This window comes from Aotus nancymaae, unplaced genomic scaffold (assembly GCF_030222135.1).
Source record: "Aotus nancymaae isolate 86718 unplaced genomic scaffold, 86718_ANA_hifiasm-v0.15.2.pri h1tg000065l, whole genome shotgun sequence".
Lineage (NCBI taxonomy): Eukaryota > Metazoa > Chordata > Mammalia > Primates > Aotidae > Aotus > Aotus nancymaae.
Window position 1 is genome coordinate 8,690,440 of NW_026988480.1, and position 25,907 is coordinate 8,716,346.

Consider the following 25,907-nt stretch of genomic DNA (forward strand, 5'->3'; position numbering starts at 1 on the left):
GTCAGTGCGACTCATCACTATGGGTGCTGGCTGTGACCACCGGGAGGAGGTCCTGTTAGTTTCTCCACCATAGCGTTCCTCTCCCTTCCCATTTTCCAGGCTGTGTTCTGTGGATGGAAGCTGATCTGTGTGCCCCAACCTGAGGAGTGGGGAGTTTGCTCCGTCTCCTGAGGTGATCATTAACCTCACACACACACTTACACCTGGCCCTCCGACCCCAGGACTATGGATTCTTCACGTCCCTGCCACTCTGTGAAGTGCAATGACTAATTGTAGAAGGCGTTCAGTAAGCATTTGTGAACGGGACTAAACAGTTGCATCATCTGGGAAATCTTTGCTCCCAGGTTGACTGACACCCAAAGGTGAACGGTGTCTCTGGACGTCCTTCAAGGCCTCCATGTCGAAGCTAGCTATGGAACAGCCGGAGAGTGCTCACGAGCATCCTTGGCACTAGAGTGGGCAACGAGACCTCAGAGAATGTGCACTTCCCAGCTAAATTCTGCAGTACCTGTTGCTCCCCCGAGCTCAGAAGAAAGTAGGTCCACACTTATAAACTAGGAAGAACTAAAACAGGCTTAACTTTTTCTCTGGGTTTGAACTTGTGTCATGGGTAAGAAGAAACTCAAGTGTCCTATGTACTCTCCAACATCCAAGGTCGACCTCACCTGCTCTCACAGGTGACCCCTGTCGGATGTCTTTAACACATCATTGGACCGTGTTGGCTGAATGTGGTTTAAAACCTGTACAAGTGTCCCTATTACAGCCCACACAGTATTTAATAGAAATAAAAGTGACTTCATCTTCTGCCAGCCCAGGTTTTCCCTAGACTGGACATAGACAGTGTCCTTGGGGGAGCACCCCTGGCCCAACCACTGGGGCTGCTGGCTATAGGTTGAGGAGCCGATGTGCAGCCACCAGCAGGGTGTGGAGCCACCAGCAGGCTAAGGAGCCCAGTGACACCGGGAAAACACGCATGCTGCAGGGAGCCAGGACATGGCTGCTTCAGCTTCTGACTTCACTCATTTTGACACTGGGAAAGCTGTTTCTGAATGCCTCTGAGGGTCTAAAGTATAAGCACTTATTGATCATGTGAGGGTAAACGTGCCATAAAGCACCATCCACCCCACAGTCTCCACACCCCTGCGCCTTGCCCTTTATGTCCCTTTGCAGTGGACAGGAACTCATGTGTCCCATCGGCAGAGGGGACGGGAGGGCAGAGCGCAGACAGTCCTGGTGATGTCTGTCCCCACAGGTCCCAGGACCCCGGGCAATTCCAGGAGACTTCCTGAAACTCAGGGTCCTCTGGGACCCAGGCAAAAGCAGCCGTAGGTGTGAGCCTGTTTGTGAACTGCAGGCCTTACACCTGGGGCTGTCGGCCACAGGGACCTGCCGCAACCTAGTCTCACCTTCTCCAGCCTCCCCTCCTGCCTCAAGGTCATCTCCCCAAGCAGCCTGCCACACCATGCTCTGTCCTGTGGGGCACCCAAATGTTTCGGGCCCCCATGTTTCACGTGATCGGAAGCCAGGAGTTCCATCTTTAAAAGGTCGTTGCTGTCCAGGCTCTTGCAGGCCCCACTTCCAGTGTTTTTGCCACATGCCCCAGTTCCCTGTCACCCAGATGCACCATCTCTGAGCTGGCTTCAGGATCCTGCATGCCCCTCAGCTGAGCACATGGCTCTGTGCTGCTTTTTGGAGCCATGCTTCCTCTCTGTCCATTGCCAGCCCAGTTCAGCAGTGAAGGAGCTGGTCCACCTCCTTTACCTTCTGCACCTCCCCTTCCTGCACTACCCACACCCCTGGGTTCAGGACCAGGATCCCTAGCATGGGCACATCCCGCTGCCAATGGTTCTCATTACCTGTTCCAGCCACATTCTCAGTCCACACGGAGCCACTCTCGTGGAGGAAGAGGCACTGTCCACACAGCATCACCACACCTGGTCTACACTGGCAGTCCTAACCTGGGTCTCTATGGGTGACTCCAATAGTCCTCTCCTCCCAACCTTTCCCTAGGCAGCAGGGGCAGGGCAGGGCAGCCAACTTTCAATGGGCTTCTTCCATCCTCTGATGGGTATGACCAACTTGTCTACCAACTGGGCAAGGTTAAGATCCAAGGACACAGTATCAGGGGAGTCTCCCAGATTTAGAGAGCTGTGCAAGTGCCAGTGTCTATGGCATCATGATTACGATGGGAGTGATCACAGCACAGCAAAGGAATTCAGAGTCTGCAGGACCAGGGCCACCCGTCCTGGGCCTGCCTTCTATGGGCTATGCAAAGTAGACATACACTTTACCCTTCGGGCCTCCATTTCCTCTTCAACGTGGGAACAAGGTGCATCTTTCACAACATGCTGGGAAGGAATCACGGAAACAACACAGAGAATGGTCTTATATGTGTGGCACAAGCCTGACACATGCCTGACACATGCCTGACACTGCCTGACACACGCAGGACACAGGCCTGACACACACCTGACACGCCAGACACACTCTGGACACATGTTCGGCTCACATCAGCATTTAGCATTTTGCCATTTTTATTTTCTCCAAAAGCTGTGTTTTTCCAACAAGAAAATCTTGAACTCTAAGCTGCTGGGAGCTCTCTCTCTGAGCAAATGTGTGTAGCTGCACCAGGGAACAGGGATGAGAACAGCAGAACCCCAGTAAAGGAGCTGAGGGCAGGGGCCAGTCTCAGCCATGCACAGGCTACCCCAATGGCAGAGTCCCAGCCAGGACTTGGCCTCACTAGGGCTTCATCTGGGGCTTTTGTGTTGAGCTCTGGGGGCCTCTCCCCGGACCTCTAGTTCTGCAGAAGCAGCAGCCTGCCCTTCCTGTCATAGCTCCAGTCTTGGTCTCTGAGCTTCAGCCAGGGTCGTTTCTGCCCCGGCATGGTCAGGCACCAGCAGAGCAGACGCAGCCCTCGGATGGCTCAGGCAGCAGACCTTTGCAACTCCGGCTAATGAGCTTCCAGGGAAGAAATGTGACTCAGAAGGCCATCAAGCAGCTCCACACTGCCTTCCTCACACAATGTGGTGGGAGTTTTAGGTACTTATTTCCTGTCTATAGCACATATCTCTAAACAGTCTTAAGCCAACAGGGTGTGCAAAGCCTACAACTTCAGACATCAATTCAGTTAACATTTATTACTTGCCTCCTATGGCCTGGGAACTTTCATATATGTATTTTTGCTAATAATCTCACTGATCTTCACGGAAACCTCACAAGTTAGCTATTAATGTTACATTCATATGGCACATTAGAAAACTAAGATTTTCTCCCAGCTATTGAGGGAGGGACCTAGAGCGAGACCCAGGATTTTTCTGGTCTCGTGTCTGTGCTTTTCCCATAGGACATGTGGTAGCAGGCCCTGGAGTGGCAGAGTGTCCTCCTAGACACCTTTCTGGGGTCCTCTCAAAAGGTGGACGGATAAATATTAGTATTACTGTTTTGCGAATGGGGAAATTCAGGAGCAGAGTGGGGTTTTAAGTACCACGTATGCAGGTAGCATTTTAATTTGCTTCTTCAATGTTCCAAAAAAAAAAAGAGGGCTCCTTTGGCCACCTGTATCCAACAATCTTGTCACCTCTTTTAAAGTTTCTAAGGAGACTGGTGCACTTCTGGATGGATACTGAGCTTTCAGAGCTGGAAAGGAACTCAGCCGAGACCCCTACTGTGCTGCCCCTGCTGGAGCTTTGTGCAGCTGAGGGAGACAGGGCAGCTTCCCCATTTTCACAGGTGACATATTCTACCACTTTCCTCACTTGAAACACTGGAGATTCCAGCCCATAGCTGGGCAGGGCAGAGCAAGGACACTACGGAGAAGACAGACCACTCCACAGCTTGAAGTTAGGATGGATAAGCAGCATCTCAGAAGGAGGTGCCACAGAGCAGGTGAGGAGCCCCAAAAGCAGACTTGAATCTCGGGGAGGGGGCCGGAAGCACAGAAGCAAGGAGATATCAAGCACAGGACAAGGCAGAGGCTGACAGGACTGATTCAGCAGGCAGAGAAACAAGGAGCCGTTCTCAGGTTGGGAGAGTTTACTGTGCCCATGGAGGGCAGAAAGAAGAGGAGCTGCACATGCCAGCTCCCCAGGTCCTTGTTCAGGACAGCACAGAAACAACAGCAACAGGAACGAGGGATGGGACGCCCTGCCACCCTGTGGCAAGGCAGCTTTATCACCTGCAGCTGTGCCCGAAGGGAGGCCTCATCAGAAGCCAGGAGGCCATGAGGAACTTTCACCTCAGCCTCCTCAATCCCAGGGAAGCAACTGAGAAATGGCAGCTTCTCATGATCAATCCCATGGTCTAAGAGGACCACAAGACATTCTGCAAAGACTTGGATTTAGCCACAGTGACAGTCTTGCCACGTGGCCTGGTGGATATATGCAAGGTTTCCAGGGTTCCGTGAAGGAGCCAGTCCCCTCCAGTTGGTCGGGGTAGTTGTGGAGGCACTGAGTAGATGCAGGTAGACAGTAGTCAACAGCAAGACTTAAAGGTGAGAGGCCTCAGTCAGAGCCAGAGGACAATGAGAATTAAATCTCTGACCTTAAATCTCTGGGGATTTTAAGCAAAACAACCACCTACTCAAGTTTGTGCTAGGTTGGACTCTTATTTGTCCTGAAAGCAGAAAGCTCTCTGAAGAGTATTAATATTTAAACCATTGCTTAAAATGGAGAGCAGTTTTGTGTTGGATAATATTAAATAACAACAAATTTTATATTTGGCTCTGTCTGAAGTCCTGACTAAATTCCATTGCTCAAGAAGCTAATAAAAATATTTTTTAAGATTTTCTTACCAAGTTATGATTTGTCTCAGACTCCCTTGGACTTCCTAAGCTCCTGAGAGTTTCATGCATTTGTCTTTTACGAGATACCAGCTTTTCAGCAAGTATTCTGAAAAAGAGGGGGCTTCTTGCAGAAGAAAAGTTTCAGAAGCTATTAGCATAGGTTTTAGAAAAAGAAGCTGGAAATTCTGGCAGGAGAGAGAGGGTCAACTTTGTTCAATATTTATTTAGTATTGCAAAGTCAGTTCGGACTTTGGAAATGAGAGTCCTGGAAAGGACTCTATTCTTAGAGCCTCCCTGGGACTTCTGCCCCCACAGCCAAAAGCTCAGGACGCCCAAGGGCACTAGGAGCCAGGCGTGGTCAGGGGATGGCGGCCAAAGTGCTGTGTCACTCAACCAATCCCATGAGGGCAGCTGTGGGTCAGCCCGGCAGGGGGCTCCCATCCCAAAAGTGAGCTGGCCTGGGCCCCACAGTGAGGGGGGTCAGGTCCGGGTCAGGGTTGCTTCTAACCGAGCTGCCCCAGTGAATGTGGCAGAACACAGGACAAACACAGCTGAAATTAAGAAGCAAACTCTATCACCAGGACTTTTTTCAGAAACTGAGGCTCCAAGGAGCAAATAGTCCGCTTACAGCCCCAAAGGTTGTAGGTGGTCTGGATTTCTCCGGAGGATGTGCCACGCAGTGGTTCCATGAGTGGCTTCCGGGTCCCTGACCATCTTCCCCAAACACAGCACAGGCTTGCCCTGCCCCTCACAGCTGGACTCCCTCCTTACATTGGATCCCAGGGCCAGGCTAGAAAGCCTTCGATTTGTGGGACAGACACACACTCCACAGTCAGCATTTCTGTAAAACAGAAGCAGCCTCAACCCGTTTCTGGCAGATGGTACCTAGACAGCTGGAGTCTTGTGTGGTTTCCTTTGCAGAAATCTACTGATTTCTGATGGTGAACAGCCAAGGAAATCCAAATTCCCATAATTTAGACCCAAGAGCCAGAGGTTGGCAAGCATCAGATAAGACTGAATCTCCGAGTTCCCATCTACCGGTAGAATTAAATTTATCTTTGTTAATCAGCCCAGAACCACTAACACCTGCTTCAAAAACGCCTGCAGGGATAAGAGCAGACGCAGGAACAGCAGCCCCTGGACCTCGGGGGAGAGGCTGCAGCAGCGGGCTCTGGGACAATATCTTCCTCTCAGCTGCCTGACAGGCCAACGGGCACTGATTATTTTCAATAAAATAAATGTCATAAAATCTTTGAAGTTGTTGGAAAATAGTTAGCAAGGAGATAATGGGATTTTTTTTTTTTTTTTTGTAACTGCTAATGACAACATTTCACCCAGCATAGTTTTGTTTTCTTGATATTTCTTCTTAGTTGTTCATGAAATCAAGATACATAATGTCAGAAAGAAACATTTTAAAGCTGTTAGATGCATAGACTGAGAAGAAACCAAGCTAAACTCCTGAGTTTCATGGTTGACACTCACAGACCATTTCTTCGCATCAACTTCTCAAACGTTTCGGCGGCCATCAGATATCTGTGTCCCAGCTTCTCACTAGGATCACCTGCAGAGCTTGCCAGCGACCATGGCTGGGTCCTGGGCCAGGAGCTCCCACATTGTTCAGTGGATTCTAAAGTTCACCCCAGACCCCAGCAGCCCACTGTGGCTCCTCCCATTTTTCCTGGGCACATTCCCTTCCAAGCTCACAGGCCTCATTTCCACACTTAAACCTGCTGAATTCATCCCTGCCTCAGGGCCCCAGCATACCCTCTCTTTCCCTCCTTCAGGGCCTTCCTTGGCCCCTTACATTGTGGATACCTTCCCGTTATCTGGGTCTTCAATCAAGTGCCTTTCCTCCCTCTCATTCTCTATCACTTTCCCTTCATGGCATTTATCATGACCTAAAACCATCTCGGTTATTCTGGTTTGCCTCCATTTCATTTCAATATATGTTAACGACTTCAAAACTTAAGTGAAAATATGCATACTTAATAGAAACAGTTTTCTTTGAGGATGATGAACATGTTCTGCAGTTAGATAGAGACCATGGTGGCTCAACAGTGTGAATGTAAAAGTCACTGAATTTTATACCTTAAAATGGTTTAATTGGTGAATTTTATAGGCGAATTTTCCCTCAATTTTAAAAAATACTCCATTACTCCTACACAAGTATATTTCAAGTTTCTTTTTTTAATTGGCACGCAATAGTCATACATATGTATGGGCTACAGAGTGAAGCTTCCATACATACAATGTACAGTGGTCAGATTTGGGTAATCAGCATATCCGTCATCTCAGATATTTTGAGTTCAAGTCAAATTCTTTCAGGCATGTCTTTGATTAGGGGGTTCTTTTATTTCCCTGAAATTTAGAACTGGACATATCCATTCAAGAAAATTATAAAAATTATTATATTGCTACTTTATGAATTGGAATTTTTTGGAACCACATGAAGAAAGTCAAAGATGGGAAAACATTGAAATAACTGAAAGTATCCAGTTTGATCAAAAGGTCCTTTACATTTTTGTTGACTGGCTTAATTCCAAATAAGTAAGCATCATCAGTTGGAAATTACGAAGGCATTTACAAAATGCTGTGTTTAATATAGGAATTTTATAAATTCAGGCTCCGTATAAGATTTTGTTTGAAAAAGAGTATTTTTGCTGCTGAGGAAGTTTGAATAGCTAAATTTTGCTAAACCAACGTGAGGGTCCTCACATCCTGCAAGCCAGCCTGACACAGGTTACTGGACCACACGCAGCTCATCCCCCAACGGCTGCTCCTGGGGCTCCTGGGGGCAGCTTCAGGGTTGCCAGGCACCACCTTCAACACAGCGGCGTATGTGTTCTTCACACCTGAGGAGTGGTTCTCCTTAATTCACTGAGTCAGAGTTCATAGACTTCTCTCGGGAGGGGTAAGACCCACCCGGGGTAAGACCCACCCTACTCCACCCTATCTGGCAAGAATCCTTTTGTATTTACAGCACAGTAGGAATGTAGGCAGGGAATCGGCCTCTGAGCCAACTTCAAGCAAAGTCCCAGGGAGATGATGTGGGCTGGCAAGGGAGGAAGAGGCATGAGGAAGCCATCAGGGCAGAAAGGAGCAGCCACTGTGTCCCTTCAGAGAAAACTCCCAGCATGGATCCTGGAAGGGGCTTTAGTGGCATCTCACCCATGGCTGCCCCACTCCAGACAAAACGAAAAAAAATGAGATTCGGGGGAGAGAAGGGTTTGCCCAGAGCCCCACACTCTCTTCAGTACAGGATTGTCCTAGTGGATTAAAAAAATGCAGAATCCCTCTCCTGAGTTGTTCACAATATGTTCTTGCCTTTTGCTAGTGCTTTGTCTTCTAGAACTTTCCAGATGGCACCCTACCCCTTCCTTCAGAAGCCAGGTTCCACATTGTCTCAGTTGAGCATATTTCCTTTTCCAGAATTTCATTGCAATTTCCCCCATTCTGTAACGCTTGCTCAGACTCTGTGTTGTTTAGTCAGTTGTTATGACTCTCTTGGACTTCTGTTGTCAGTGAGGACCCAAGCAGACACTTGTAGACAAAACACACAGAGCAGACCCAAGTTTCTGCCGCTAGGGCTGGACCACACAGGCACCTTCCCTTCCAGGCTACAGGGTCTCCCATAGGCAATGGCCTCGTCTCCAGCACTTTCCTACTCTAGGACTCAGGGAAGCAGCTGCCGCACCAATACTAGCATGTGACAAATGGCAGCAGACAGGCTGAGCAAATAAACAGACCCCCAAATGCTTGTCAGAGGGGCTGGGCCTCATCGAGGACCAGGTAGACTATCCCAAGTATGGCCTGGCAGGCCAATCAACTGACAGCTGCGGCTGAAGCCATGGGAGGATGTCCGCCCTATGTGGCTGAGGGAGGATCTGAGGGTCCCCTCTCCTGCCAGGATACAGACATCCAGGAGCACATGTAAACAGCCACCAGACCACTGCAGCTGGGGGGCCTTGGGGGTGTGCCCGAGCTGAGCTCCTGAGTTAACTGTGTTAGCCCACTGCCAGGTGTTGGCCATGTAAGCTGGGTAACCTGGCTTAGCTATATTACCTGAGTTAACTCACTGTCTTATGTTGCCTGTATTAGCCCCCGACTCTGTCACCTGTGTTACCTGCATTAACTCACTGCCCTGTTACCTGAGTTACCTGCGTTAGCTCACTGTCCTTGATGGCGCCTCTCAAAGCACCTGTGGTAAAGGGATCCAGGTGTGTGTTTTAACATCCATTTCATTGAAAACTGTTCCTCTCATAAAATACATAAGGTCCTAGGAAAATAAATTGAAGACAAAACACAAATCTCAATTTTTGTTAGATTCAACAGATATGAAATTACTCTGCCTAACTGCTATAAAAGTTCACGTTGACTTACTCTCAATTCCTGTTCTTCCCTGTTGCCAACCAGTGATACCAGCCTTGGTCAGCCGGCCACATTCAGGAGCCTAGTATGGACCCTCAACCAGTCCTCACCACAAACCTAGGATGCTGGCCCTGCTCCTGTCCTACAGATGGGACTGCTCAAGCCCAAGGTTGCAGAGTGTCAGCCCAGGCATTTGCCCTACCAAACACCTGGGCAAACCTGTGAGCTTGGCTCCCTCCTGACCACCAGCATGGTCAGGCACAGCAGGGACAAAGATCACAGACAAAGATGACCCAACATGTGTCCTCCCTTGAGGAGGACCACAGATGCCAGAGATCAATGGGTGGACAATCAATGACTGCATCACCGTGTGACAGAGAAAGGGTTGGCGGGTCACGTGCAACCACAGAGCAGGAAAGAAGAGAATCCTCCCTGCCAGTACAGGGAGAGCCCCTTTCAGCCCCTGGATCGTGCCCCAACCTGGAGACTCAGTTTCACCTGCTCAACCCTCTCCACACCTGACCTTGACTTCCACAAACAGAGATGATGGTTTATGTATTTCCATGTCCATCCCCCTTCCCACCTAGCAAGGCATCTGCTCATAAGCAATATCCAGGAGAAGTTATTTAAAGGAAATAATCAGCAGAAAAGAATGTTGGGATGCAGTGGCTTCTTCAAGTCCCCTGCCCACCCGCACCCACACATCCTGTCATGATAACTACAGTGTGTGGATTCTCATTACTCCCTTTACAGAGGAAAAAGTAAGATACTCTTGCCCAATCTATTCTGGGGCCTCTGGGTCATCCAGGGCCACAGCCATAGTCCAGGGGTTGAGTTTTGTCTGTTCTGCCTCCCGTACTGCCCATGACCTCCTTACGGGGAGGAACCTGCTCATCCTTGTCCCATAACTCCAGGCACCGACCCACAAGGAGGCCAAGCACAAGACACCTGCTCTGATATCGGTCGTTCCAGAAACACTAGCACCTTCTGGGGCCCCATTCCTGATGCCAAGACTTAAGTAGTCACAAAAACGCAGTGTCCCCTATCCCGCTGGTTGAAAGAAAGCATTGAGGGCAACTCAGAGACACCAAGGAAGGAAATGCTTTTCAAACTTTGCAGACGGTAACATGCAAAGGGTTTGAATGTCTCCTACTGAAGCTTTTGTTTTAAGCAACCTGAATATGAAATTAGGAACGAGCTGGAATGCTGCCTCACACTCCTCAGAGCCTAGAATTTCTCTGACCTTCCCCATAATTGGAGCTGTCCTGTGAGTCTGAACACGCACCCCGTGTGGACGTGAGTGAGTTCACTCAGTGAAAAGCTCCCACGTGCTTAACTCTCACAGCTCACCTTTAAGTGTCTGCGTGGGTGACTTCCTCCGTTGCCCAGACAACCACACTGTCACTGGCCATTTAGCTGTTGACACGTTAGGCATGTTCCACTGCAGGGTGAATCAGCATTCTCTGTCTCTGGAATGAAACAAGGAAATTAAACATTAGAAACTGCTAAAGTGGCAGGAGGGCTGAAATGAGAAATGCACAAGAGGTGATTCATCCTACTTTGATTCCATGCCTTGGCCAGATACACAAGTTAACCCTGTAATGCCCACTTGGGACCAGTTGCTTCTGGCTCTTAGGCAAGCACAGAGCCCGGCTGCAGCAGGCTCTGACCAGGCTCTGGTCAGGGATGGCAAACACAGTTCCTTTGGGACCAGCAGACAGCATCACCGCGTGGAGAGGTGAGAACTGAAAAATGCCAGCTCACCCCGAATGCACTCAAATTCCTGTCTTTTCCTCAATACAGGTCCAAACAATAATCCGGATTCAGCCAAACTGTGATCCCTGAGATATTCTTTCATGAAGTATTTCTTGTTGACAAATCGACCAACACCCTATTGGGATAACCCTTGCTAATTCTGAAAGGTTTTCTATGTCCCTTATTTACTCCCAGCTTCGTAATGATATAGAGATTCTAAGGTGGAGATTCCCATTCATCCCTTTACAAGGGAAGAAAGGAGACACCCCTGCCCAAGATCTTTAGACAAACAGCAGAACCCTAACTATAGTTGACTCTGAGATTAAAAACCTAGTGCTCTTTACCCAATACAATGCCGCTTCTCACGTGAAACAAGTTAATGTGCCTCTATAAATCACCTTATTTTGTGGCTGCTCCTTATTTTGAGCCTGATTTTTAATGGATTCTCTGGCTGCTCTACCATGCAATGGAATTCCTCATCTCTAAGGGCCACATCTATCGTGTGGGGTAAATGAGATCATTTCAAACCCTGGAGTCGCAGACCATGAAGAACCTTGGAGGTAAAAGGAGCAGAGTAAATGGCACCATCACTGCTGCCCAGCCCCATCCACGGCACCTGCCGCCCACTACCCTGCACCAAATCCAAGAGCAGCAAGAAGCCAAGTTCTCCACGCCAAGGATGTCCTGTGTCCTTCTGGGCACCAGGTAGTAGGGCTTGTGGTAATCCCTGGAATGCTGAAAAGGTACGGTTGTATGAAGATAAAGAAAAACAACGTGTGTCTAGTATCATGTAAACTGCAAAAGCATCAAGGAGAGCGTTACCCTATGAGAAATCAACAGACTTGCTACAGCCCACACGCAGTACCTGAGGGTGGCTTTGCTGGGGGGCTGGGGTCCAGGGGAGCTGCTCCATTTCCAACACCCAAAAATTACCCTCCACTTTGAGCTTTATCTTCCTATGTTCCCATAGCATTATAAAGAGAATCCAAAGACGATACCAGCCTTGCTGGGTGCACCTGGTAATGTTTGCTTCAAGGCCATGGCATGGTGGGGGGTGGAGCTGACAGAACAGGGTCCCCATCCTCCAGAAGCCCCACACAATGGCAGCTGCAGACATGGAAAGAGAAAGTTGTGGGGAAAACAAAGTAAGTTCTACAATAAAGCTCAGAGCTACCTGCCAGCTAATCAGGCTGGCTGAGCTGACCCCAACAGGCCGAAGAAAGGTGAGCCTTACCTGCTAAGGAGACTCTGGACACCAATACCACAGCAGTATTTGAGAATCATCCCTCAGATGCACACAGGGACATGGGTTGCACCTGGAGCAGACATCAGGATTCTGTAGGCCCTGGCAGTGTGGGGGAGATGGACAGAGCCCTCCCAAGGTTGGCAGAGGAGGGACTCATACCAAATCCCTTTTCCAGGTGGCTGGAGGAGCCCTTACCACCGCTATGTGTCTGTAGCATGAAGCTCTTTACTTCCCCACCCAGGACCTTTGATTTCCATCTGGTTAATGAGGTTGAAGTAGCTGGTTCTCTAAGGGGACTCCTGAAACCCCATCCTGCTTGGAAATCCAGATGTGGAACCCAGGGCACTGCATGGGCAGCACCATGCCCATCTTCACCTCCCAGCCCTGGTGAGGATGGCAGGGGAGGGGCTGGAGTATCCTCCTGGGGCCATCAAGCCTGTCGTGCTGAGGCTGGGCACCATCCTGCTGAGCATTCCCAGTGCCCTCAGTGCTGAGTTATCGGGGGCCCTGGTGGATGCTCCACTCCACACTGATGGGCCTCTAGGAGAGGGAGGCATCCTGAAGAAGGGGTACATGGGGTCTCCAGGAGCTGCCATGAGACCAACCCCAGGACTCAGCCTCTGGGCTGACCCAGCTGAGTGTCCAATCTCATTTCACATGGTCTTAAAACCACAAGCCCCTGCCACCTCCCTCACCTGCCCAAAGAGGCGTCAGCTTCCTTTCTTCCTGGACCTCATCCAAACCCTCCCTCTGGGCATCATCCTCAGAGTCTCAGTGCCTCAGTGCCTTGAAGGGAAGTGGAAATGTCATTGGCAGCCCCCAGCCCTCTCGGGAGCCTGTGATGCTGCCCATGCAGCTTGCTGGCCCTGGAGGCTGAGTGCTTGGAGCTGCTGTGTGGACGCTGCTGTGTGGACGCTCCTGTAGGAAGAGGTGCCCCATCCATCTGGGACCAGTCTTCACACCAATTCTGCTGTGCCCAGCCTTCACCCCTACCTGAGGGGTGCCTGAGAACAAGGACGCTGCTTACATTTTGAGTGTGTCCCCCAAAAGTTAATGTGTTAGGAGGTGAAGCCTAACGGGAGGTGTTTGGGTCGAGAATTCACCCACACAAATGGGTTAATGCCATTCTCACAAGACTGGGTTAGTTCTCACAGGAATGGACTCACCCTCACAAGAGCAGGTTGCGGCAGGCTGAGGCGGTCTCTCGTGGCTGGACTTTTGCACATGCCTGCTTCCCCTGCTGCTTCTCTGCCATGTGAGGGTGCAGCACGAGGCCCTCACGAGAAGCCAGCGCCATGCTTCCCAGACTTTCCAGCCTCCAGAACCATGAGCCAAATCAACCTCTTTTCTTAAGTGTTACAGCTCTTTCAGAATTTGTCTAGCAGGCTTTTCAGGTTTTGTCAGAAAACCTTTTCTTTATAAATCATGTAGTCTCGGGCATTCTGTTACAGCAACACTAAACGGACTGATACAGACACCCTCTAGCAGAGATAGGAGCTCCTATCATCCACTAGCTCTAGCATGTCTGCAAAAGCATTACTGAATCTCCACACCTTTAAAAAGTAGATACAACCCCATTCGAATAAGAATGAGGATGCGTGATGCTGATGCCGGGTGAGCATCCAGTCTGTGGTGTTGCCTCACCTACCCCTGGAGGGATCAATACCACACATCTGTTTTGGCTGCAGATTAGCTCGGGCACCTGCCTTGGGGCACACTTTAAAAGCTGTCAGTGTATTACACACACCCTTGTTTCCCCGTTAGTGTCTCAGCCTTTGAGCACCGAGCTCTATGTGTCTCATGCGCCCCCAAGGGGCCCAGCCATATCCTTCCCTGTCAGCCTCCCATGGCCTGTGTGTACCCACAGATCATGCTGTTCTCTTACCCATGCACTCAATATCACTTGGCTCTTCAGGGACAGCTTGTCACTCCCTCTTCACCCCTGCTGTTGTCCCCAGGACCAGGCCCCAGTGGGTCTGGAAGCCCATGGAAATCTGCCATTACATTAAGGTGAGAGCAGGGTCAACTCAGGCAACAAGGCTCTGCATTCAAACCTAGGGAGCAGAGCACCGAGGGCATGGGCTATGTGGCTAGGACGTGGGGGTACAGGATATTTCTATTCTGGAACCTTCTCCATGACTCCCTATGAACCAGCCAGATCTCTCCTCCCAAGACAAGAGTTCATAGATTCCCACAGACACACGGAGCATCACTGACCATCACAGAGGCGACACTGACATCGACCAGAGGGTTTAGCGTGAGGAGCCTGGAGGTAGGAAAAGGCTGAAAACCATGTGTCAGGACATGGGCTGTTAAGGAAACCCCTAGAGGGGGAGAGCACATTGATTCCAGTAACGAGGGAGCATTTGGAGATGTTGCATATTGAGCAGACACCCCCATCCTGGGAGGCTGAGCCACCTCCTGATGATCATCGCTGTGCTTTACACAACAGGCCGATTGTGTGGGGGTTTCCATTTCCTGCCTGGGATGGGCAGCGGGCAGCTAAGCAAGGGCTGCCAACTCTCTGAAGCTCTATCTAAACAAATAAATAGGCTCTGCAGAATGAAAGGGGCTTTGTGCATTGTTCTGTTGACTTTGGGAAAGGAAAGCACAATTAACAAATGACCACAGAAGGGACACAGCGGGCAAGGGATTGAGCCGGTTCTCCAAGGCCAGGCCCATGCCCAGGAGACAGTGGTGGGTGCTGGAGAAGCAGCTGGAGGTGGCGACTGCATCTCATCTGTCTCTCAGGCGGGCCTCCCTGGAGGATCCCTTCACCATTGCAGGTAAAGGCAATGGGCAAGGTGGGGAATTAGCCCCTCTCCAAAGAAAAAAAAGGGAATATGCTTCTTTACCCTCCACCAGGAATGGGACTCAGCCATGTCAAGTCTGATACCAAAAAAAAATGAGATTTGCCAAACCCAGAGGAGAAAAGACACAGACGAGAAGCAAATTTCCTTTCCAAAAATTATTCAAAGCTTTAGTTCCCTCCCTCCACTCACTAAACTGGCATCAAGACTTAAACCTTAGGATCCACAATGGTATTCAGAAAGAATGATGAGGAAACCTACAAAGCCATTATTCACTGTTCATATAAACACACACACACACACGCATGTGTACACACACACACACACCCCAACTAGAAGTCTACACATTTAAGAGCAAGCAAACAGAAAAATACATTGTTAATGAAAACACTTTTCAGCATATAAATGATGGAGAATGAATAAATGTTGAAAATAACTTGGTGCAGAAAACATAAAGGAATCATGAAATTAACTTTGTACCAGCAAAACTGAAAATAACACCTATTTTATGAAATGAACCAAAGAAGGCAAAACCGAGATAGCTTAAATAATTTATCAATATATTACAAAAAAGAAATACGTAGACCACATCATCTGACTCTTGCAATTCAATTTAAATGATCAAAAATATGAGGCTTATTCCATAGAAAAAACAAAGTAATCTTACATTTTCTACATAACATTAACCAGAAACTACTACAATAAATGCAGGTTTTTCATTTTATACAAGATACTTGACTGGCTGGTAAAAAAAAAAATAATAAGGTAACATGAAGTTTTCAGATGAACAAAAACTGAAATAACTTGTTTGTTAGAATAGAATACGAAATACAATAGAATAGAATACTAAAAATGTAAAAAAGGATGAACTTCAGGCAGAAGGAGCATTACCACAGATGGAAAATTGAAGATGCAGAAAGGGAGCAAAAGAATTGTGAGACCATATTCAAATGAACACTCTCTGTATTAAAACAAAAACAGTAACATTTTTAGGATGTAGACTCTACAGGTGGAATTAAAATACATGACAACAAGAGCATAGAAATCAGGAAAGGGGCAAATTGAACTAAAATGCCTGAGTGTGCTTTTGCTTCACAGGAATAAAGTACAAATATCAATTAATGTTTGAATTTTATAAAGGAAGAAGGCTCATTGTAATTTCTAGGGAATACTACAGGATGACTTAAAAAAAAGCTTCAAAACTACCAGGAAGAGGCATTATAAAATCCTAAAATTAATCAACTAGGAAAGCTCCTTCTAACTAGGATAGTACCTCTACGGTTACATAAATCACTGATTACAACCAAAATATCTAGCAAACAAAAGTCAACCAATTGTGGGGAGAGTCAAATGGCAAAGTAGGCTACAGAAAGGTGTTTTCTAGTTTGGTTTTTTCCTCCTTTCTCTTACAGCATGGACCCAAAGGAAGTCCTAATCACAGAAGGTTCAACATTGGTGGTTAAGAATTCACAGATTCTGTATGTTAGGCCTGAAAAACCAAAAAAAAAAAGGCTTCTGAGGCTAAAAGAGTGTACATGGGAATCCCCTATTTTTCCCATTATTTTCTCTCCAAGATTTCCCCCCAGGGTGTGCCTGGTCCTGGAATGTAGCTTAGACAACTAACGTCCTTCAACTTGGAACTGGGTAAAAAAGCTGTGGTGCATAAAAGTTAATGTTATTGGCCAATACTCTTTGGTATTAAAAAGGAATGGATTATTATTACACACACACAAAAAGAAAACATGAATGAATTTCAGACACATTGTTTTAACTGACGGAAACCGTGATCAACGATGATCTGATTTATATGACATTCCGGAAAATTCAAAATTGGAGGAACACAAACACACTGGTTGTTGCCAGAGAGAGGAGGCGAGAAGATGACTGAGTGCAAATGGGCAGCGCAGGGGAGAGCTTTGTGATGACGCCGCCTTGCGGCTACATAAGTGTGTGCATTCACCAATCTCATGTAACGGTATACCAAAAAGAGTGTTACTGTAAGCAAAGAAAAAATCAGGAAAAGAAAAATCAACCCAAAAAAGAAGGCAAGAAAGAGAAAAGCTTTAAAATCAGACAAATAGAAAACACATAATTAGACGGTTCACCCTTCAATATATTAATAAGTACAATAATGGTAAGTAGACTGGATATCTGAGTGAAATATCAATCCCTAGATTTAAATATCAAAATCTAATGATGTGCTGTGTGAAGGACACACATTTAAATATACTGGGTACATGTCGAAAGTTGTGAGTAAGTGTGTAGATAGCACACACAACCAACCAAAGGAAATTCAGGGTAGTTCTGTTTAACTTCAGAAGAGAATAGATGCAAAGAATTCTAAAGAAGGCCAAAGAATCACTAGAGATGAATACAGTCATTTTATAATGATTAATGATTTGCTAAACAAGGAAGATAGTAAATATATATGTACTTAATTCACATGGCCCAAAAATATGTAACAAAAATTGATAGAACCAAGAGAATAAACTGACAAATTCACAATAAGAGTAGAAGATTGTAATACATATCTCTCAGTAAGTAACAATAAAACACACAAAAATATAGATCTTATCTAAAATCTGAGAAACATGATTCATAAACTTGACCTAGGAACAATGCATCCAAAAATTGTAGAGTACATTCTGTTGTCAAATGCGCGTGTGTGTGCGTGTGTGTGTGTGTGTGTCTGTGAAAAGGACAGCTAAAAATTAACAATCTAGACATCTGTTCCCAAAGATATAAAAAGAACACTAACATAAGCTTAAAGAAAGAAGCAAATAATAAAATCGAGTGCAGAAATAATGAAACAGAAGATAAATAATAGAACAATAGAGAGCCAAAAGAAATCAAAAAGTGATTCTTTGTAAAAACTAATAATAAAACTCAAAACCTCAGGCAAAACTGTTTAACAAGAGAGATGGCATAAATAATCAATATCACGAATGAAAAGGAACACATTATTTGAGATCCTGTCCCCGTTAAGAAGATAGCAAGAAGATATTGTAACCAACTTTCAAGTCAATAAATATACAATTTAGTTGAAAAGAATAATTTCAGGGGAAAATAACCTGCGAAAATGGACAAGTGCGGAAAGAGAAAACATACAGTCCTAAAACTTTTAAAGAAATTCAATCAGAAATTTAAAATTTCTGATTTTAAATATTCTCACAAAGGAAACCCCAACTTCAATGGTTCTACAGTGAGTTCTAGAATGTCTAAATGATTATGGCCTTAAACCAACTCTTTGAGAGTGAAAGAAAGGGAAGATATACTCCCTGACTTATTTTACCAGACTAGAAAAACCTTAATAAAACTCAGTGAGACAACCTTGTAGCCAGTGATCAAAGTAACATGCTGGTAATAAGTTGATATTGTGATGTGATACTGACACTCTGATATAATGTGTGAAGAAGAGAAGTTTGCCTCTATGACATTTCCTCCTAAAACCTGTAAGCCCAGTCTAATTATGAGAAAATAACAGACAAGCCCAAATTGACAGGCTTTCTTCAAAACTCCTGATCATTACTCTTCAAAAAATTAAAGTCATTTAAAAAAGAAAAAAACGTAAAATGATCACAGATTGAATGAGAATAAACAGATATGATGTCTAAATGCAACAAGGTATGCTAGATTGGAATCCCAGAACAGAAAAAGGATATCAGAGGAAAAAATGCTGAAATCTGAATAAAGTTGCCAGTTAGTTAATGGCGTTGTACCAATGTTAATCTCTTAATTTCTTTCTTTTTTTTTTTTTTTTTTTTGAGATGGAGTCTTGCTCTGTTGCCCAGGCAGTGGTGCAGTCTCAGCTCACTGCAACGTCCACTTTCTGGGTTCAAGAGATTCTCCTGCCTCAGCCTCCTGAGTAGCTGGGATTACAGGCACACACCACCATGCCCAACTAATTTTTGTATTTTTAGTAGAGATGGGGTTTCACCATGTTGGCCAGGATGGTCTCAAACTCCTGACCTCAGGTGATCCATCCACCTTGCCCTCCCAAAGTACTGGGATTGCAGGTATGAGCCACCATATCTTGCTAATTTCTTAATCTTAATGTACCACGGTCATGTCAGATGAATCAGGGGAAAATGAGCAAAGGGTATGTGAGAATTCTCTGTACTCTCTTTATAACTATTCTAGAAATCTAACATCATTTCAAAATTAAACATCTTTTAAAGAGTCAACAAGAGCAGTACAAGAAAGAAAAGTATGTAAACCCCAAAATCGTACATTAAATAATTAGCAAACTTAATGCAGTAATTTCAAAGAAGAAGGAAAAAGAGAAGAATCAGAAGCAGCAGGAAGAGGAAAAGGAAAAGAAGGGGAAGAAGAACAAATAACCAGGTTTGATAATGATCAGGAAGACAGATTGGTTAAACATTAGGAGCAAAATCAATGTCGTTCACAACATTAATAAACTAATGGTGAGTTCATTTGCTCGTCTTCGTAGGTGCAGAGAAAAGTATTTGACAAATTTCAACTGTCATGCTTTTTTTAACTTAGCAAAATGGTAATAAATAATAATTTTCTTAACCAGATAAAGGGTATCTATAGCCACAGCAAAAAAAATAATAAAATCTACAGCAAACATCAGATTCCAGTAAGAAATATTGAAAGCGTCCATTCAGGAACAAGATCTGTCCACAGTTAGAGAGATGGCTTCTGGCAGAGAAAGAAGCAAAACCTAACCCGGGGTTCTGACTGCAGTGAGCCCCAGTCCCACCTCCCCGCCCCGATCTACTTGTTTTCAACTCCTTGCTTTTTACCTATGTCTTGTAAAACAATAAAAATGTAGCCTCATGATGTAATTAAAAATAAACAATGCAAGTGTTTTTTCGTTTGGGGTTATGTACAGGATGGAATGGCAACAGGTGGGGGTAAGAATATAAGCATAATTAAAATTAGGTTTAAATTCATTTTCATAAACTCCCACATCAGCAAGTAAAATTTTACATATAATTATATGACCTTTCTGCTTAAAAAATATAGTCATCTTATTTATCGCAGTAACCCTCTCAGAGCATAACACTAAGAAAACTTTGATCCCACAAATAGCAAAACCCACTGCCAATGAATGAGGGCCACCGTGTTCCAATAAACCTTTATTTACAAAAACGGGTAGCTGGTTGTGGCCCCTGAGCAGCAGTTTGCTGCCTCCTACTCTGAAGGGAATCGGTGCCCCCACCCCCACCCCCAGGGCGCTGTTGCCTCTCCACTGTAACTTGTTTATCCCCCCAGCTCCTGCAACCCTCGACCTGCAGAGGATGCAGGTGCACTCCTGTTTCTCACTGACTCTTGCTCCTGGCTGAGCCGCTCTTTGGTTAGTGGAGTCCCTCACCCATTACTGCTCATTGATGCTGCTCTGGCCTCCTCCAGGGCCACTCCCCTTCTTTCCTGGGTGATTCTAGCTCCAGTGCCTCTGTCATTTCCTCCAAAACTCTGGCTACATTAATTCTCGTCTACAAGCCTGTCCTGTCTGACCTCCTTTTCTTCTCGACCTCCTTTTCTCCTGGGACCTTGTCCTGTACCCACTTCAGCCTTCCACTCCCAGACCTGCGCAAGCAGTAAGTCCAGCACTGCCCTGACAGGGTCTCGTCATGGACCCCACTCTCTGATTACCACGCCCTGGCTTTCCAGATCATTCTTTCAGCCCCATCAGTATATATGACACATTCATCTAACCACAGTCTGTTGCCCTGGACTTCTTGGTATCTTCTCTTTTCTCTGAGTGGAGCTTAAATTTCCTCTGCTTTCTGACAGGTCCTTTGGCAGAATGTTCTTGGGTTCCAAAAGCTGTAGCATGAAGAGGAAGCAAGAGAAGCCTGAGGACTCACACCCGGGCGCCTGATCAGAGCCTCACTCCTGGTGCCTGTTACACCTGAGAACTAGCCCAGATTTGGGAAGAGAAAGACCTGCTTTCTGACTTCCAGCAACTCGCCTGAGGCACAGGGGATGCGTGCCTGGAAATCCCTCCCAGCACCCTGATCCCCGCTCCTCTCAGGCTGCAGGTGCATCCAGTACCTGGGTGGGTCTCAGGAGCAAGCCTGTACCCCAGCCTTCTCACTGCTTCATGCCCTCCCAGCATCTGCTCTGTCCTGGCAGCTGTTCCACACTAACTTCCTCCCCTAGCATTCTGTGCAGACGATAACAAACACCAGCATTGCTCACTCATTCTTTTTCCTCTGAACTGACAACTGATGGTGCCTCCACTCAAAGAAATAAGCCCACCCAAGCTGACCGAGCTGGCCTCGATGCACTGGCTGGTTGCTCCGCGGCTGGCAATGGTGAGACTGCGCCTCCTCCTTCTGAAGAAGCCCAAGCTTGAGATGGAAATGATCTATTTAGTCCCATCCCTGTCTTCCAGGTGATAATGAATTGCTTGACTGTGAGGATTTGTCTAGAAACTTGGGGGCTCGCTTGGCAGGTGGACTTCTCTGCCTCTCGTTGCCCAGCCTTTTACCCACGCATGCGTGTCTGGCGACACTCAGTGGGCAGCAAGACTGAGCTCAGTGAACTGTGTCTCCCAAATGGTGTACAGCAGCGTTCCTCCTACTGAACCTACAGCAGACTTTTGTAGGGTGGGGCATCCAGAACCAATCCCGAGACAGGTGCTGGCACTCTGGATTGTTTGGAACTCTTAGGTTTGTTCTCAGTGAAGCCTCCTCTCACCCAAACCTTTTGCATCTTCAACTTTCACAAAAGACTTTTGAATTCATCAAACACTTCCCTTCCTCTGGTAGCCCCGTGACAAGGTTTGAGAATCCAGAAGGCATTTCCTATTGTGTGCAAGTTTTCCAAATATTCACCACACACAGCTCCCAATACACATACCACACAACACACACCGAAACACACAACGGACACCAAAACACACACACATCTCACACATACAACACATATACAACACACAAAACATGGTACACAAACCACAGACAGTTCACAACACACATCTCACACTCAACACAACACAACACATATACTACAACACACACATACCACAACACACACATTCTATGCATCCCATCCACACAACACCCTCAGACCACCACAGTACACACAGCTCACAACCACATGCCATACACACACAGTACACACATAACACACACATCACAACACACACACACACCACATTCCTCCATCCTTCCTGCTTGCTAATAACCTTTCCTCCTTGCTTCCTCCTCACCGTAAAATACTGAAGGTGGTGGAGACACAAGAGTCTGTTGAATATACCCATTCATTACACAAACAAGGATATGAGAGCATTTTAAGAGGAGATGACTTGTCCAGGGCCATGCACCAGTTGGTAGGGGACAAGATCCAAATCGGGCCCTCAGATCCTGGGGAGAGCACAGAGGTTGGAGGCCATGTGGGCAGTGGGGGACATCACAAGGCTCCCAGCTTTTGTGGGACACTTGGTAGGTCTGTGCCAAGTGCCACCAAGGCTGGGGACTGAATCTCTGAGCTACCCTGGCAGGTTTGTCCTGCGGGGCTTATTGTGGTTCAGCCTGATGCTGGGCTTTGGCTGACAGGAGTGAGCTCGACTTAAAAGCTCCCCTTAAAAGAAGAATCAAGATCATGTTGCACAACAGCTAGAGGCAAACGCCCTGCTGCTGTTTAGCAGATGCACATCTGGGACTGAGAACACACAGCAGAGCCCCATCCAGGGGATGGCAGTCCCTGCTGTTAACCACCCAGCCTGGTTAGACAATTCTAGAGGGCTGGCAATGAGAGGGACTGATGTCATCCATTATTTGGTCCCTCAGCCTCAGAAGCATCCCCCGGAGCCTATAGACCAGAGTGGTGCTGAGGGGCCCACTATGGCTTCAGACAGACGTGGGTCACATCTGGTTTTGTCTGTGAGCCTGTGTGCAATCTTAGACCCTCCACACTACCCCGAAGCGCTCCTGTCTCTTGTCTATGAAATCGTGAACTTCTAGGAGGTCTGGGAAGATGCAGTGAGCAGCTCAAGTTCAATGGGAGCTTCATGTGCTTGAAGGACTAAGTGCTTGACAGGGGGCCCTTCAGTTCATTGCTTAGTTTTGTTTTTTAATGTGGTGATCTTTCCCAAAAAAAAAAAAAGTTTTAAAAAAAAAAAGAGCACTACAAGTACCTGTGTGAGCAGAACCCAGCCTGCAACTTGTTGAACCTTCTGCCATGATGTCATTGTTTCATTGCAACGTGTGGCACACCAGTTATATTCCTGCCCTACATGACCCATTCCTCTCCCATCCTCCACAAAGGTGACCACCTTCCCAAAATTACTTTGGACCTCTGACATGCGTGTTCCCCTTCTTTGACGGCTCTGCATTTCTCCATAACAATATATACTATCGTTTTCCACCCCTACTGTCTTTGATATAATGAATGTATTCAATAACTTGTTTTTCTTGCTTATTTGATGTTTCTCAAATGTACCCATTGTGATACCTGTGCTGGCTCATTCCTCTTGTTTGTGGCAGTCTGCCAGTGCCTGAAGAGAGCTGTCTGCTCACTGAGGGACGCGTGCTCTTGCAGACCATCCTGTTCTGTGCATTCACTTGTGTGTCTCCTTACCTGTCTGCATTGGAACTCCCCTCACTGTACACTGAGTAGTGGGGTGGGTAGATCACAGCAGCTTGGGAATCTGCAGTTTCACTAGGTTTTGCCTACTTGTTCATCAGTGTGCTTGGGTCAGCCCAGGCCATTACTCCTTCACCTGCAATGTGGCACCACACACAATGCCATGAAAGCACAACAGAAGGAGAAATCAACCAGAAGGCAGAAAACTCAGGTCTATGGAGACATGGAGACGCAGAGTGGGAAGGCACTTTGGAAAAGATTTAGAGTGACACTCCCAGCCTTTTACACTTTAAATTATAATTAGGAAATGCTAATCTTTTGTGAGAACACAAGGATAAACAAACAAGTATGACAGCAGCTGAAGACAAGTGGCCTCAGAGCTCTGGCCCCCTGCCAGCTTGCACAAATAGACCAAGGGGGAATGTGCAAAAGCACACTGAATTGTACACTTTAACAGGATAAATTTTATAGTTTGTGAGTTACATCTCAATTAAACAAACTGTAAAACTCTAGGCCCACAAAATAAATCAATGCATAAGATGAATTTCATATATGTATATTTTAATTTGTAATTGGAAACATCTACATGTGATGCTCGAGGCATGGGTGGTTATTGCTTTCTAAGACAGTCATAGAAAAGAAGATAAAATGAGCTTAGTTCCCGGGAATGGCTGTACAAGCTGCTTTGCACTTTAAGTACAGCTGGTGCAAATAGTGTGCCTTCAACTCACAGGGGGCCAATCTTGCCCACATCCCTTCATAAAACTCAATGACCAGTGCAGCAGCAACAGCCACCTGTGCTTCTACGCAGCCAGCACTGTGCTTCCACATGTGCAAGGGGGCTGCGAGCATTAAAAGAATGCTCTGGTTCCAGGTAAGATGGAGCAAGAACATTCTACCCTGTTTATCCCACTGAATGCAGCAATCAAACCAGCATGAAATGTATGGAGCAGATATTTGAGGACTCTAATTAAAGGAAATAGTAGGAAGCAAATTGGGAAGGAAGACCAGAATTCTAAATCCTAAACTATAAAAGTGGTGAATTTCCCATTTTTCCTCTGGTATATCTATATCTCCTGACCCAGAGCTGAGGCATCCCCAAATCTATAGTTGGGCACTGGAGTACAGAGAAATTTCTAGGATAAATCCTCTGGTTTTAGCTTGAAAAACAAGAAAGGAACTAATCCCCCAGAGACAGTAGAGGAAATTCCCCACTTTTTCTCTTTGTTGTCTCATATCCCTGTCTTCAGATAACCCATAATAACAGTCAGTGACAATTACAGGGGCAGGTACCTAAAACCCTGAGCAGTGGAAGCTTCCCTTGCAATCAGAGCAGTGGTGGATAAAAAAAAAAAAAAAAAAAAAAAAATTAGGGCAAACTCTCATTGCTTTTTTTCCCATCAGTCTCCTGTTGCTTGCCTAGACACGGGCACAATTGTGGGACATACACAGTGATAATATCCTTCCACTCAGGGTGAATAAAGCCACAGCTTTCCAGTTAGAAGATGAAAAATCAGGAGCTCAGGAAACTAGAGAGCTTGTGAGATATCATAAAGAAGGAGGACACTGAGAAGTCAACCCCATAAAGTCATTTGAACTCCCGCGTTCACACTGAAGCTGCACTGGCCACTTAGTGGTGCATATTCAGGACAAATCCCAACAGTACTACTGCAAAGCCTTTGAAAATGGGAAGGGCATTAAAATCATAGCCTAAAGGAGGCTGGACAGAACTTGTAGCCTAAACTCAACTGAGTAAATGGCCTGCTAGAATAAAAATAAGAACTTTTTTAAAAAATTTAAATAAGACCCAGAGTCTCATAATAAAATATTTAAAATGTCCTGGAAAGAATCCAAAATTATTTACAATACCAAAAACATCAACTCACATGAGAAACATCAGTCAGTAGACACCAATGCAGAGATGACAGAGGTATTAGAATAATAAGAGAAAGACTTTCTGTAGCTATTATGAAAGTGCTCTTAAAAGTATGGAGTAACAATCGTGAAACAAATACAAACATATAAAGTCTCACAGTGGGGGAAAATCTTCACAATCTCTACATCCAACAAAGGACTAATATCCAGAATCTACAACAAACTCAAACAAATCAGCAAGAAAAAAAACAAACAATCCCATCAAAAAATGGGCTAAGGACATGAATAGACAGTTATCAACAGAAGATATACAAATAGCCAACAAACATGAAAAAATGCTCAGCATCACTAATGATCAGGGAAATGAAAAGCAAAACTACAATGTAATACCACCTTACCCCTGCAAGAATGGCCATAATTAAAAAATCAAAAACAGAAGATGTTGGTGTGGATTTAGTGATCAAGGAACACTTCTACACTGCTGGTGGGAATGTAAACTAGTACAGCCACT

General features: G+C 46.1%; 1 long non-coding RNA gene and 1 other non-coding gene across 3 annotated transcripts in view; one reads left to right on the forward strand and one right to left on the reverse strand.

Moving 5' to 3' along the window:
* Positions 1-25,907, reverse strand: part of LOC105721500 (uncharacterized) — a 37,999-nt gene that overhangs the window by 4,169 nt on the left and 7,923 nt on the right. Inside the window, exons 2-7 of one of the 2 annotated variants that reach the window (XR_001108341.2) lie at positions 12,848-12,938; positions 12,141-12,222; positions 11,305-12,013; positions 10,502-10,620; positions 8,941-9,059; positions 7,549-7,635 (exon numbers count right to left, since the gene is read on the reverse strand). This is a non-coding gene — a long non-coding RNA (uncharacterized LOC105721500). Of the gene's footprint in view, positions 1-7,548; positions 7,636-8,940; positions 9,060-10,501; positions 10,621-11,304; positions 12,014-12,140; positions 12,223-12,847; positions 12,939-25,907 lie in introns of those variants that run through there. The other variant, XR_001108340.2, reaches the window with a different exon arrangement.
* LOC135270756 (U7 small nuclear RNA) lies at positions 13,504-13,565 on the forward strand. The gene has a single exon (XR_010338889.1). It is a non-coding gene; the product is annotated as a U7 small nuclear RNA (small nuclear RNA).